Source organism: Suricata suricatta, chromosome 3 (genome assembly GCF_006229205.1).
Source record: "Suricata suricatta isolate VVHF042 chromosome 3, meerkat_22Aug2017_6uvM2_HiC, whole genome shotgun sequence".
NCBI lineage: Eukaryota > Metazoa > Chordata > Mammalia > Carnivora > Herpestidae > Suricata > Suricata suricatta.
In genome coordinates this window covers 4,933,247-4,948,603 of record NC_043702.1, presented here as the reverse complement: position 1 = coordinate 4,948,603, position 15,357 = coordinate 4,933,247, and positions in this window count along the sequence as shown.

The window sequence follows — 15,357 nt, the reverse complement described above, 5'->3', positions numbered from 1 at the left end:
CAGAGCTATCGAAACAAACATAAATTCGCTTTGCATTCGTGAATTCAGACCTGAGTAAAAGCAACTCCATTCTCTGTGACGCGTAATGTATTGCAAAACTGTGCTTAAAATATGATTGGATATCTTGGATGCAGTTGAGCAGCGTTTTCTTCCTAAATAAAAAAGCTGCACAGCACTCACCCCTCCCTCCCAACAAGGCAGGTTATTAGCATCTTTATTTGCAAAATGTTTTCAAAACGTAAAACTTCACTCTCAAATGATTTTAGTATATGCTCGTATTTGGGTGTTTTGCAAGTCAATCAGATTACAACAGAAGTCTGGTTGAAATATTATTATTTTGAAGTCTTATGTCTTCTACCCACAGCTCTGGGAGGAAGTGAGATGGGTCCCAGCCTAACAATCTTGAGAAAGAAAATTCAGCTTCTTAAGGTCATCTTTTAAAACCATAGTTGCCGTGACCACTTGTTTGTTTTTATCTTTTTAATTTTTTTAAATGTTCATTTAGAGAGAGAGAGAGAGAGAGAGGCAGCATCCAAAGCAGACTCTAAGCTGTCAGCAGAGAGCCAGGAGCGGAGCTTGAAAATGCAGATTCCCAGGCCTTTAGAATCTGCTGCTTCTGGAGGCCCAGGAATCTGCATTTTACCAGGTTTCCCATCAGAGTCTGCAGCGGGGGGGAGGGAGGGGTCAAGTGTAAAGACAGGCTCAAGTGTTGATTGTATGGTAAAGCCCTCAGCAGGGAAGAAGTGGGAGGGACGGGTGTGGATTCTGCTTCGTGAAGCCCGTTACACAGCCACAGCTCCGACTCCCGAGCCAGGACCTGGCACCTTGTCCCCCTTTCCCTTGCCCTCCTACTGAACTGGAATTCAAATCCAGGCCATTGTTTGGGAGTCTTCTCAGACACGAACAGTGTTGCAGGCCTGTAGGCCGGCTGGGCTGTCCCTCCCCCTCCCCAGGACACCAAGGGGCCCCTGATGCGTAGCAGCAAGACAAGCCCGCCCTGCCCAGAGCCTTCCTGGTTGGCAGCCCGGGGACCTCGGTCCCCTGCAGGAGACTGTGTCCGCCGCCCAGGGCCGAGGTTTGGGCCCTGCCCAGTGCTCGGAATTCAGGGGCCAGTGTCCACACTGGCCGTGGGGAATTCACAGCTGCCTCCTGCCTCCATGGGAGCCCTCATGTGGGCAGAAGCGGGTCCTGCCAGTTAATGCTGGTCCTTAGGCAGGACTCTGGAGAATTCCCTCCCTCTGCCCAGTTCAGACTCAGCGGACTCAGATGTCCCCGGGAGGTGTGGGGGTGTCCTCGTGCACGTGCGTGTGTGTGCGTGAGTGTGTGAGCATGTGTGTTGGATCTGCACCAGACCTCCAGGAGGATCTTGAGGTAGGGCCCCCTGCCTTGCTTGCCTGGAGTGACGTCACCGCTGTAGAAGCAACCGGCCCGTCAGCTTTATGCCAAAGCCAAAGCCACCCAGACTAATAACAGCCAACACGTAGCGCTTGGCTCTGTGCCTTGTTCCAGGCCTAAGAACTTTAGAGAGTTTGACTCATTTGATCCTTGCGACATCCCTGTGAGATATGTATGGTTATTATCCACAGAGAAGGTGAGGCACAGAGAGGGCAAGGAACGTTCCCAAGGTCACACAGCTCCAAAACGCAGAGCTGAGATTTAAAGCCCAGGCAGCTTGGCTCCAAGGTCCTGGCTGTACCCCAGTCCTGCCACACCCAGGTGACGTCCTCCCGTGAGCCAAACAGCCTCGCAAGAGAAGGCCACTGTCGCTTGCACCGCTGAAAGTGGTATGCGGCAAAAATTGTGTCTCCGATCTCGGAATGTTTTATGTGGAGATGATGAAAAGCAGAGAAGGGTTTGCAGTAGGCTCTTGTTTTTAATTTCCTGTGGTCGGACAGACGTAATCAGTGTGCACGCGGTCTGCACACATCCGTGGCTGGCGTGGAGCCCGCACAGAGGCCTGCTGAAGTAAGAGTGACTTTAAAATTTGCCGCCACATGAATGCCCATTAATAATGGGGCAATTAAATAAACTGCCGTACAGTCACACAGCGGAACACTGTTCAGTCATTAAGGGAACCGCAGATCTATAATCATTGGTGCGAAAGGGTCTCCAAGATACAGTGAATGAAGCAAAATAGAACGGCGAATGCACACGCTTTCATTTATGTTAAGAAAAAAAAATAAGGCCATCCACAAAGCATCCCTAGAATGACACCAAAACAATAAGGTCAGGGAGTTCCTGGACCCTGGAGATCTGCACCCAGGGGGAAGGGCTTTCTGTTGCTTATCTTTTTGTGTCTTTTGATTTCTTTTGATTTCGTACTCTCTGATGGTGATATTTTCATAATTCTATATATCTCCTACTGCAGACGATAATTTATGGAATGAGAGTGACTTAGAATTGACTATAGGGATAGAACTAATACCCCAATTTGCAAAATTAAAAAATCAAACAAGTACCTAATTTGCATATTGTTAATCAGCAAAGTGGGCATAGAGAGGCAGATGAGCAAAATTGATTTATGTGCCTAGAGGGCACCTGTGGGGGCTCAGTCCGTTGAGCATTTGACTTCAGCTCAGATCATGATCTGGTTCATGGTTTCAAGCCCCCCCCCCAACCCCGTCAGGCTCTGTGCTGACAGCTCAGAGCCTGGAGCCTGCTTCGGATTCTGTGTCTCCCCCTCTCTCTGCTTCTCCCCTGCTCATGCTCTACCTCTCTCTGTTTCTCAAAAGTAAATAAACATTTTTTAAAAATTGATTTGTGTGCCTAGAACAGGATGTTTTCAGACAGGACCTCTGGATGGGCTCTGGGGGCGTCTAGGAGACCCTTGGGTAAGGCACCGATTTTTTGTTCATTCCGCTCTGTGCATCCTTTAAGGAGGACATGTGGAGGTTTTAATGGCAGGTCATGCAGGGCGAGAATCCAGAGAAGTTTAACAACCACTGGCCTGGAAACTGTGCAGGAAGATGATGTGCAGGTAGAAGACTATACTATTCAGAAATTTTTAAAATTTATTTTGAGAGAGAGAGAGCAAGAGAGGGAGAGGGAGACAGAATCCCAAGCAGACTCCAAGCTATCAGCACAGAGCCCGATGCGGGGCTTGAACCTACGAACGTGATATCATGACCTGAGCCGAAGTCAGACGCTTAACCAACTGAGCCACCCAGGTGCCCCTATACTTCTCAGGGTTTTAATGAGAATCCCAGAGGGATCCTGCAGCGTCGAGCTAGGGAAACGTAAAGGAGGAGAGGCCAGCACACAGGCCGTGGTCCCATGCAGCCTGCCAGCCGGTGCCCAGGGCTCACCCAGCCCGGAGACTCTGGGTAACCGCACCTCATGTGCGGCCTCCATGTGACACACATCATCATCATCAATCTGCAGGGACAGCGTCCGGCTACGGGCCACAGACCTCAGAGGGTCCGTGTCAAGGAAGGGCTCATTCTTGTCACCTGACGAGGTGGTCAGGGTGGGTGAGAGGTGGGGGCTGGTGCCCTCGCTCAGGGGGCCGGCCGCCCGTTGGGCCCGCACAGCCATCCTTAGGATGTGGCCTTGCCCCCTCGTCAAGACTGCTGTCGAGTCTTGCGGCGCCAGGTCCGTTTTCCGGGCAGGCATCAGGGGAGGGAGGGCAAGTGGCACGGGCTCATCAGCTACGTTTGTCTCCTTTTACAAGGAAACCAGAACTTTCCAGGCAACGGTAGTCAGTAGAACTCCCTTGCCTCTCATTAGCCAGAACACCGTTACCCAGCCTGGGGTGAGGAGCTCTGTGTCCCCTGATTGGCTGGGGGAGCTCTGCGTCTCCTGATTGGCTGGGGGAGCTCTGCGTCCCCTGATTGGCTGGGGGAGCTCTGCGTCCCCTGATTGGCTGGGGGAGCTTTGCATCCCCTGATTGGCTACAGTAACCGGAAGGCCACCAGACCTGCCATTGGGGTGAGACGGGGCCCAGGAAGACTGCAAGGGCTCCGTGGAGTTTCCGCACGTGTGTGGGAGCCCTTGTGGACCCACCTGTGTTTCTGCCGGGAGCTGGCAGGGGTGAATTAGTTGGCCAATTGGCCCTTAAAACTGGCCTAATACCCTCATTGTGATGGCGCGCCGGGGTTATAACCCATGGACATGGACCTGCGTTCATTACAGCCGTTGGAATCATGGATGAATATAATTGCATGATTTTGTTTAATGTTACTTAGTTTTGAGGCAGAGTACAAGCAGAGCAGGAGCAGAGAGAGACAGGGAAACAGAATCCAAGCAGGATCCAGGCTCGGAGCTATCAGCACAGAGCCCGATGCAGGGCTGGAACTCAGGAACTGCCAGATCATGACCTGAGCTGAAGTCAGATGCTCAAATGACTAAGCCAGGTGCCCCTATAGTTACAGGATTAAAAAAAAAATTTTAATGTTTTATTTATTTTTGAGAGAGAGAGAGAGCACAACCAGGGGAGGGGCAGAGAGAGAGGGAGACACAGAATCTGAAGCGGTTCCCGGCTCTGATCTAGCTGTCAGCACAGAGCCGAATGCGGGGCTCAAACCCATAGCGCATGAGATCATGACCTGAGCGGAAGTCAGATGCTTAACCGACTGAGCCACCCAGGCACCCCCCCTTATAAAGTTTTTTTTATGTTCAAGCAAAAAGCATTTTAATAAAAATCGACCCCCACAAACGGGGACCAAATCTAGGAAGCCTTTTACTGAGCTCTCTTCCCAACCAGCACCAGTTACCAGGGCCCCTCCTGACGGAGGACAGGCCCGGGGCTGGGGCTGCAGCACGGAAGGAGCCTGTGAATCGCGAGGTCTGTGGTTTGACCGGAGAAAGCGGGAGCTGGAAACAATATGAGTAGAGTCTTGAACCAGATGAGCAAACAAGTCTCTAAAGGTACGGCCAGTGACTGTCCACGGAGGCAGGAGATCCCCACTCCCGTACGTGTGACCCGCGTCTGTCTAATGAAGTAATACTGATGCTATTTCCAGGAGGTGGTCTTGAGCTGTAACTAGATGCAGCTTCCTGGTGGACCGGCAGGTGGCCTCCTGGGATCACACCTCCACCCGATCTCCCTCCCTACCCCAGCCGCCCACAGTCCAAGCAGCACCATCAAACAGCCAGAGCACCTCTCGGCTGAGCTGAGGAGACTGAGCTGAGCACTTTTGCTCTGGGGGACGTTATGCTAAGAAATATCTGCAACATGGTATTTCTCCAGAGACCAAGAACCCCCACAAATGAACAACGCGCCACCAGAAACTAAGCATGAGTATCAACTTAAAGCCCTCCTCCCCCTTGGAAATCTTCCATTTTCTTGACAGTAACTCTAAAGCATTGGTGTGTAAACCTTGTATTTGAAAAAGTTGCTACTGAAAAGCCAAGTCTTCAGATCCACGCCCCCCCCCAACCTATCTGTTACAATGTAATATTTGTCCTAAACCCTAAGGGTTTGTCTGGATCCGGATTTAATATAGGAGCAAATATTGTTTGAGTCTGCCTTTGCAGAAATAACCACAGGTTAGGAAAAAAGAGTAAGATTCTATTTTCCAAAAGAAAAAAACCCTCAAATACATGGTCTGAGCTCAGCCTTTTGGGGAAATGGTTGGAGAATGACTTCAGACAGAGCTTCTTGTTCACGGTTACATACGGTGGAATTTTTCAAATCATACAAAGCACCTTTGACTTACGCTTTCTACACACCCACAGGAATAACTGTAAGGTGAGTCACAGGCTGCGACTCTGGGGACACATCGGTTCTTCCAGTTCGTCTCCTCTAGTTTTAGTTTCTGAAGATAAATTTAAATCTGTCTCCCTGACATAAATATTCTTTGTTTATCACAGCCTTAACATGTTTTAAAGAGGTAGATTTCATGTAGTCTGATTCTTTAAAGTATTTTGAAACATTCCCTGACAGCTTGTGAACCTTTGAAACGTCCCTGTGGGAGCTGCATAAAAATGAAAGAGACGGCCAATAAAAAATGCAGGGAGCTGGGAGTGCGTTTGTTGAGAACGCCCTGCAGACGTTTCCGAGGCGCCTGCACGGCCCCTTCTCAGGGCTCCCCTCCCTCGGAGAATGGGTAGCCAGAACACTCTTACCTGGCTATACCTGGGAGACAGTGGTACCTTGTCAGCCCAGAGGAGACTAAACCTCGGCAGAGACGTCCTTGAAGACCAGAGGAACAGAAGGGTCACCCCCGCCCTCGGTTCTCTGACCCCTCCTAGGCACAAGTGGGGTCCCCTCTTTGAGATGGCTCTCTCCCTTGCACCCCTCCAGACCCACCCCTGGGTGCCTTCTTCTCCGGCACCCCCCTAGGGTGACCCTCCCCGCCCTGTCGGCCAGGTTCCTTTGTAAAACACTCGAACATAGATCCACGGCTCTTTCCTCTGAGAACGCTCCTCACTTGGTAATTTACACCATCTTTATTTTTTTAAGGTAATTTTTTTGAGAAAGAGAGAGAGCGCGTGAGTGAGCATAAGCAGGGGAGGGACAGAGAGAGAGAAGGAGAGCGAGAATCCCAAGCAGGCTCCACGCTGACAAGCACAGAGCCCGATGCAGGGCTCCATCTCACAAACGGTGCGATCACGGCCTGAGCCCAAATCAAGAGTCAGATGCTTAACCGACGGAACCACCAGGCGCCCCTGCACCGTCTTTAATGTCTGCCTCTCTTGCAAGACTCTGGCCTGTGCTTTGTCTGGCTCTGCCCACCTCTGTGACCCCAGGGCCAGCGTTGGGCCGCACAATGATCACTTGTGGTGGGAAGGAGAGGGGGGCGGAAGGGAGGGTCTGGCATGGACGGTCTGCTCTGACCACCTACCGAGCCCGAACCCGGCTGAGCCAGGACTGACTCTGCTGGTTACTCGGATTCTATCCACACGCCAACATCGCCTTCCTCCGAAGACCTCCGCCAACCTCCTTGCTGTTGTTCACCGTTCTTAATGTCGCTTTCGGGCAGCATCCTCTCTCACACCTAGAGATGCTTAAAGGGACACAAGTGCCACATATTTTATAAAACCATTTCATACCCGGAGATCCAAATGGATAGTAGGCTCCCGAAAACTGCCTGCAGGCGGCTGGTGCTGATGTCCTTACCTGTGGCTTTATGGCTCAACTTTGTCAGAACGAAGGGCTGCCGTGGACCAGCAGGAAGTCGGCGGGTGTTCCTTTTAGACCGCTGGGGAAACGGATGGCCTTTAGCTGCACTTAACCACCTTTTGCTTTGCAACACCTATTTCACACGGCCGCTTTGCTCCCCAAGTCCTCTATACGTGTCCAGAGTTAAACGAGGAAAGACAACCAGTGCACTACCTCCACGATGTCATCCTGAACCTCACATCGAGGGAAATGATGATCCCCCGGGCTGCGGGTGGGAATCAGGAGCGCGGCTCGGAATGCTCAAGACGCAGCTAGCTCCGTGGCCGAGGGTGGCTGTCGCTGGCTAGCGTCCCCCCACCTGCCGTGCATTCCAGGGAACCTCCTTCCCCCTGGGAGGGTCAGACGTGAGCGCTCCACCCGGCCAGTCACCCCACCTACACACAGAGAGGCCTGCTCCGCCCTGGGCCTGAGGGCCTGGTGAGTGGGCCGAGTCCTGAAGGGGGAATGCACGGGGATCCTGTTTCCCCTCCTGCCTGTCCTCTTCTTGAAGAGGCTGGTTTCTCGTGAATTCCCACCCGTGACAAAAGTGGTTTGCACGACATCTACCGCTCGAGGACCTGTTATTGGAAATTCAAAGCTTTCCTCCTGCCATGGAGACCAGAGCGTGGTTATAATGTGTTGGGTCCAGACGCTATTATATGTGGGTAGTGCGTGTGTGCTCTGGGGGAGGAGGGGGGCTTCTGGGTGTTTGGGGAGGAGGGAGACTTTGGGTGTTTGTAGGAGAGCTTGTTTGTTATTCTCTCTAAGGATTGGATTTCTTTTAAAAGTCTTTGAGGGGGTGCCTGGGTGGCTCAGTTGGTTGAGAATCTCACTCTTGATTTTGGCTCAAGTCATGATCTCAAGGTTCATGGGATCAAGTCCCGTGACAGGCTCTCTGCTGACAGCGTGGATTCTGCTTGGGACGCTCTCTCTTCCTGTCTTTCTGCCACTCCCCTCTCACCCCATGCTTACACAAGAACTCTCTCTCTCTCTTTCCCTTAAAATAAATAAACATTTTTTTAAAGTCTTTGAGGCCTAAGGCACCTGGGTGGCTCAGGTGGTTAAGCATCTAACTTCGGCTCAGGTCACGATCTCACGGTTCGTGGGTTTGAGCCCCGCGTCGGGCTCTGTGCTGGGACCTGCTTCTGATTCTGTGTCTCCCTCTCTCTCTGCCCCTCCCCCCTCACACTCTGGGTCTCTCTCTCAAAAAAATAAACATTAAAAAAATTGAAAAAAACTCTTCGAGGCCTATAGGAACTGGTTCTCTTTTCTATTCTGGTCTATGGTTATTTTCTTTATCTGTTTGTCCTTTTTATTGTTTCTTCCTATAAAGATAACAAATGCAATATAAGAATAAGACAATAAAATGAGTCACGGCCACTTCTTACCTTAGGTGTCCCTATGCCGGCCATACAACTCTAACTGTATTTCTGTCTAGACCTCATCTCTGCCCTGGGTCATTTAGTAGAAGGAATTTTAGACTGGTTACATTTGCTTGTTTGTTTGTTTTTAAGAAATGGTAAAAGCAGAGTCTTGCTTCCAGCCATGAGGTGTAACCAGTACTGAAAAAGCGACCATAAAACTGGACGGAATGTAGGAGACAACAGTGTCCAGACATTGGACCAGAGTCAGTGCGGGATTTTCAGAGAAGAAAAACAAGGCAAATGCCACCAAGACCCTGGATTTCTGCCTGCACCTTGTCTCTAGAGCACGGGACAACAAGAAGAAATCCAAGCGAATCACCAAGATCCCACTGAGCGAGGGTCAGGGGCCTGGGCTCAGGGGCTTCGGGATGTGTGGGGCACAGCCCCGGAGTGGAATGCGCTCCCAGAAACACCGCTCTTTGGAAGGCCTCCTTCGGGGTCCTCATGTCTTTGGGTAAACACCACCCGGTGTACACGTATGACCACCTCTCCAGGCCGAACGTTCAGCTTTCAGGGAAAGAACAGCTCCAGGCCCCGTCCTCATTTGTGCCCTCAGCCCCCATCTGCCCCTCCCTAGGAATATCGCCAACCAGGTGATAACTCGCCGCTCTCTCTCCAGTGGAGCCACATGAAAAAAAAAAAACCCAAAACAAAAACTTTTTAAGAAGCCACTCTCGAGATTTGTAACAAGAGACCACACCGTTCCAACTGGGATAGTGAGGCCTCGCTGAAGATGCAAGGCACCTGGAAAAGAATTCAGGAAAGTCATGCTTTAGTCACAGATAAAACTAGTCCCAGAATAAAGATGACTCTAACGCTATCACACACACACACACACACACACACACACACACACACACACAATAATAATAAATAAAAACAACACTCAAAATAATCTGATGCAAAAATAATTTCACTGGTTTCCAAAAAGCAAACAAACAAAAAATCCACAAAAAAAAAAAAAAACCCGAAAAAGAAAACTCTGCAATACTATTTAAAGGAAGGCGACAAAATCTGGTCACTCAGTAATGTAATATACACAATGTCCAATATCCAATCAAAACTCCCTAGACATACAAAGGTGTAAGAAAATGCAACACGTGGTCAGGATAAAAATCAGTCATAGAGACAGACCCAGAAATGCTATAGATGACGGAAAGGTGATGGGCTTAGCAGAGAAGGCCTTTAAAACTATCTGATAAATTAAAACTAAAACTATAAATATGCCCCAACATTTTAAGGCAAGCAAGATAGAATGAGGAGAGAAATAGACTACGGAGACAAAAGAAACTGCTGGGCTGGATAATATAGTGTCTGAAATAAAAAATCTTCTACACCTTTGCTTATCCAGGGGAATGGGTTTTTTTAAATCTTTTAAAATGAAAACATTTCAAACACACAAAAGTGGAGAGTAGAATACAGTGACCTCCCAGCACCCAGCACCTATTTCAACAATCCCCCACATTCTGATCTTTTATCTGTTCCCCTAAAACTTTTTTTCCTTTAGGGCAATTAAAATAAATGCCAAATATCATATCCTCCAACATTTATACCTAACATTTATACCTCCAACATTTATACCTAATAAATAAGTGATTGAAGCTTAAATGCAAACATAGTGCCATTATTCCACTCAAAATGCTACCAGTAATTTCTTCATATTACATCATAACTGATCATTCTTCCAATGTCCTGATTGTCTCAGGAAACTGAGGTTGACCTTGATGGTTCATTTGCCCTATTTATTGCTTTCAGTTGGTGTGTCTCTTAATTCGCTTGTAATTTTCACAGTTTCACCTCCTCCTCTGGTTTTTCCGTGTCGGTTATTTGCTGGAAACAAGCTGATCATTTTCCAGGTCATTTGGCCGACAGAATTTCTCACTTCCCCATGTGGCTGCTGAGTCATTGGGGCATCATTTAAGTGTATTCTTAACCTCCTATTTTCTGTGAATGGGTAGCTCGAGAGGCTCCATTAGGTTCAGGTTCAATTTATGGGCGATAATACTTCGCAGGTGGTGCTGCGAACTCACTGCAGAGCTCTGGAAGCACGTGATGTCTGGCTGTCCCTCCTTTGGTGACATGCACATAGGTGAGAGGGATCAGCTATTGCCAGCCTGATCCATCCATTTAAAAACATTTTTTAATGCTTTTTATTTATTTCTGAGAGACAGTGCGAGCAGGGGAGGGTCAGAGAGAGAGGGAGATAACAAAATCTGAAGCAGGCTCCAGGCTCTGAGCTGTCAGCACAGAGCCCAATGCGGGGCTCGAACCCACAAACCGTGAGATCATGACCTGAGGCGAAGCCGGATGCTTAACCGACTGAGCCACCCAGGCGCCCCCCCCATCCATTTTAAATTCCCCATCAAATCTTGACCCAATGGATTTAGATCTCCCTTAGAATTATAATTTTAAAATATCTTTGCCAACTTGATAGCTGAGAAATTGGACCAGTTTTACCTGGTCAGTGTGGATTTATTGCCTGGTTTTTTAGAGGACCTGTGGGGTCCTCTCCTCCTCACTGCGTCTTTATCATCTCCAGTCTATGCCCTGTCTTCCCATCTCATCGGGGCTCAGCTCCTAGGACCCGTCCACATTCCAGGCCAGGGGTAAGAACGAGATGCCAGGCCTTTCTTCCAGCCATGCAAGTGGAGGTCTGCAGTGTCTTCGAAGCCAATGGGGCCACCGGAGAGCCGCTGAAGTCCCAACGAAACCTCCGTGGCCCGGCCACAAAGCCGCCGGTTGCACACCCTTTCCCACCGCGGTCAGCGCTGCAGAGTGGGGGACATTGAGTGAAGCAGCAAGTGGCTTCATTCCTAGTCACGTTCTAATTTCCAGCCCCCCTTAGGTGTGAGTGTGACAGGCTGGGCCGTGGGCCAGTGTGTGGGACAGACACGGTCCTGAATCCGGATGCGCCTTCCCCTCCACACCGCGCTCTCCTGCTCTCCTCCGTCTTCAGGTAAGCTGTCTTCAAATGTATCCTCGGTGGGCTCACCCCAGAGGCCGTGTACACGGGCCACAGAGGCGTGGCCAGGTCTCCCCGAGCCCTAAGCTGAGCAGGGGTGAGGCCGGCCTCCGGGAGCCCCACCCCTGCCTCCACAGTACCAGGAAGAGTGAGATCACTACCCAGAGAGAGATGGGATGTGCTGCCAAGAGAATGCTTTTCCAAGGGGTTGGTTTGTTTTTTTTTTTCTAAAGGAAAACAATGTAAAAAAAATCCTTTTAGTAATCAGATGTCTTTGTGGAAAATGTTGAAACTCCCTCTAGGATTCCTCTGCCTTCCCCAGGAAATCCACGAGACCTGAAGAGCTCTCCCCGCCGGACCGAGCAGAGCACCTAGAAGGAAGTTGTGTCCGTTCGCCCCCCTCCCACATACCCCCATGAAAACTCCCTCAAGCCGCAGGCCCTGATCAAAGACACGTTTTGAATTTGCTGTACTTTGGGCCAGTTTGTCTTCCGAGACTTTGAGGGAATTCCACTGCAGAGTCACCGTTGGAACCATGAGGGGCGCCCGGAGGGACCCCAAGGTCACTCACGGACTCAACCACGGTCGCAACGACGTTTAAACATGCACAGAGCACACTGGGGGCTAACAGCGAGATCGGCAAGCCCTTAAGTCAGAACGCCGTCCCCGCACCAGCCCAGGGTCACAGACGCCTCTCTCAAAAGGGTTCAGGATGCTGGGCTCTGATTCCAGCGCCCTCAGCTCCAAGGGGAATAGTCACATCTCGGAAACCAGCGGAATGTAGGACCCGGGGCTCCCTTACTAATCAATCACACGACGTTGTGTCTTATCTTTGGAATAACAGGCATTCGCTTCCATTGCAGCAACTGAGAAGCCGTCAGTTCCCACTGTGCTCCGGCCCCGGGGCCTTACCCAGACCCCCGGCATCTCCATCCTCAGTGGGATTTACCTGCTGCCAGTGGCCCGGGCTGCTTCCTTTCTCCAGCTCGAAGGCCAGTGGATCCCAAACACGATTTCACTACAGCTGCCAAAGAGTCTCCTCTTTCTCATTAGAATGCATTTACTCCAGCTGAATCTCAGCTCATTCTATCCTGCTCAGGGAGGAGCCGCCCAGCCCAAGTGACAGTTGGTGAGGACGTCTGAGAAGGAGCCACAGACCACTGAGCAATTTTGTGTCTGGACGGTCGGCCCTTCGCCATATGCAGCTGGATCAGGGCATTGTGCAGCCCCCCAGCTCTTGTCTTCTGGGGGAGTGGGGCCACGGGCACCAAGCCTTCGAGCCCCCCAGGTCGGGCTCCCAGCACCCCACCTCCGTCCCGCTGCCGGTGGCTCCTGGGACTCCCCAGAAGGGCGAGCTACCCTTTCTTCCAGATTCAGCTTCCTTCCCATGCTCTCGGCAGTTTTTAAAGCCCTGCCCCCAGCCCCATGCGGATGCACATTCTCTGCACCCTGTCCCCCCGAAGCTGGGAGGACCGAGTGGCAAACGTGAGGCTGTGTGACGTCCTCGGTCAGGACGAGAGACCGCACGGTTTGGGGAACATTTGCTCTTGAAGTCCTGACTGCCAGGTAAGAAGTCCACACCACACGGAGGCCCGTGACCACGGTGGCCGTGGCTCTGGTCCTGGCTTCGTGTCCCCCAGGCCCAGGCACCAGACAGGTGGCTGAAGAACACTCCAGAAGGTTCCAGTCACTCAAGCTTCTCACACTGTGGAGCAAGGACAAGCCATCCCGCCTGCGTCCCCACGTGAATTCCTCACCCACAAAATCCGAGCACGGAACCAAGTGGCTGCTGTTTTCCACCTCCACACTTGGGGACTTTTGTCCTGTGGTGCCCCAAAACTAGAGCCCCGCTTGGTCTGCACACACGCTCGGACGGTCTTCCTCTTTTAGCTTCTCCTCCTTCGGCCTTTCCTCTCTTTTGCCTGGCATCCATTACGTCTGGGCAAATCCTGAACTCTTCCAGGCCCTTCTAGAAAAGCCAAAGGAGAGTCCGCCCTTTACGAATCCATAGAAACATGCCGACGAGAGAGCCCCCAGGGCCACCGGCGGTCCGCGTGTGGCCATGTGCTCCGCTGGCCCTTGTTTGCGGCTGTCTGAGGTGACACGGAAGAGAAGCAGGAAGGAATCTGTGCCACCAGGACGCACGTGGTGTTTTATCTGCATCTGCCCTGCGTCGCGCACAAAGGTGGCTGTCAGCGAATCGGCTTCGTCCCCATGATGCAGTTTACGGCCACTTAAAATGACAACGTGAGGAACGCGGAGGCTGCGGTGTCACTTCCTGAGCAAAACAGCCACGTGTGCCCTGAAGACAGTGCGAAGAACAATTTAGAAAGAAGAGAGACAAACCCGGGACCTAGTGCTCACGGAGAGCAGGACACTTGTACGAGACTATTCACTGCAGCCCTGCTGGCCTCCGCAAAGTCAAGGGAATGACCTCTGTGCCCGTCAAAGGACGGGTGGACAGAGGGAGCTCCGCCGGCCCCAGCGCTGCGGTCAAACTGCAGGGAGCGAAGCAGGGTTCAGGCATGGTCCGCCTCAGGTGCAGGAAGGCCGCGGCAGGTGAGGGGACGCAGAACCACATGGGTGCGGATGGGCCCTCGGTACTGACAAATACCTCAATAAGCAAATAAACAAGCGTCACCCGTGGGCTTGTGCGTGTGCGTCAGGGAGCGAGCGCCGTGCTGTGTCCAATTCTGTGCGAGAGGCTCCGCGGAGCCGAGAGAGCAGGAGGGAAGGGTGGACGGGCTGCAGCCATTCTTCCTAAAGGCTGAGCCGAGATCGGGGAGACTCAGGCCGGGGTGGTCGCCAGGGGTGCGGACGAGTTGACAATGTGGTTCTGCTTGTGCTCGTTTTCAGTTTGTTGGTTAACGGGAGTCACTCGGCGGCTTGAGGGAACTATCGATGCCGGAGAGAGGGAAGTTCGGGACCAGTGTCCTCAAGGAGGCCCGAGGGGATGTGACCGCTGCCGCATGAGAGCGACTCTTCGGAGCAAATCCTTCTCCTTCCCGGAGTATCTGCGGAGGGGGCTTATCCCTCCTGGGAAGGGATGGTCTCAGCAACAGGAGTGTTAATGAGGCTTCTCCCTCGTGCGCCGCACTCAGCTCACAAGCCGACCGTGCACACAGGTGGCGTCTTCTCATTCATTGGCAAAGATTGAAAATCCAGACCATCCCCCCCGCCGAGCTGCCCTTCCTCGGAATCCTGCCTCTGTCGCCCTCCCCCTGGGACAGTAAGGTATGATGCCATTTTTCCGAGGGGAGCATTTTTCCAGTACCTGCTCGCACCCACCTGGGGCTTCCCCCCTTCCCAAGCCCCCAGCCCAGGAGAGCTGGGCGCTAGACGTGCTGCACCATGCTGCTCCCGGATGGTCTTTCTTCCTTCTCATTTGTCATAAACAGTCCAAGCCATTTGAAGCTGAGTTCAAAAGCTGCCTCCCACGTGAAGCATCCTCAGCCTCCCCTCTGCCTGCCCCGTCCTGCCTCTCCCCCACTCCCCCTACCTCTGTGCCCCCGCCATCTTGGGCCCCCACAGCCGCCAGGCTCCCAAGGCCCTCCTAACCCCGAGTCAAACTCATCAGTCAAAACTGAGCCTGAGCCACACACAGGTTTATTTTCCTGAAAAATCTTTGTTCTTTACAAAGTGGACTTTGCTGTTTGTGACACGATTCTTCACCCGAAGTTGGAAACAGACCTCCAGCTCCTTCTGGAACCTTCCTCCAGGGCTCATCCTCCACGCCCCTCCTCGGCACCCTCTCCTTCCTCCTCCCCAAAGGAACCTCCTGCCAGGGGGGCTGGGCTCCCCTACTTCAGGCCACACCCTGCCCTGGCCCAATGCCCAGTTATGCCTATTCCTGGATGCCAAGAGGGCAT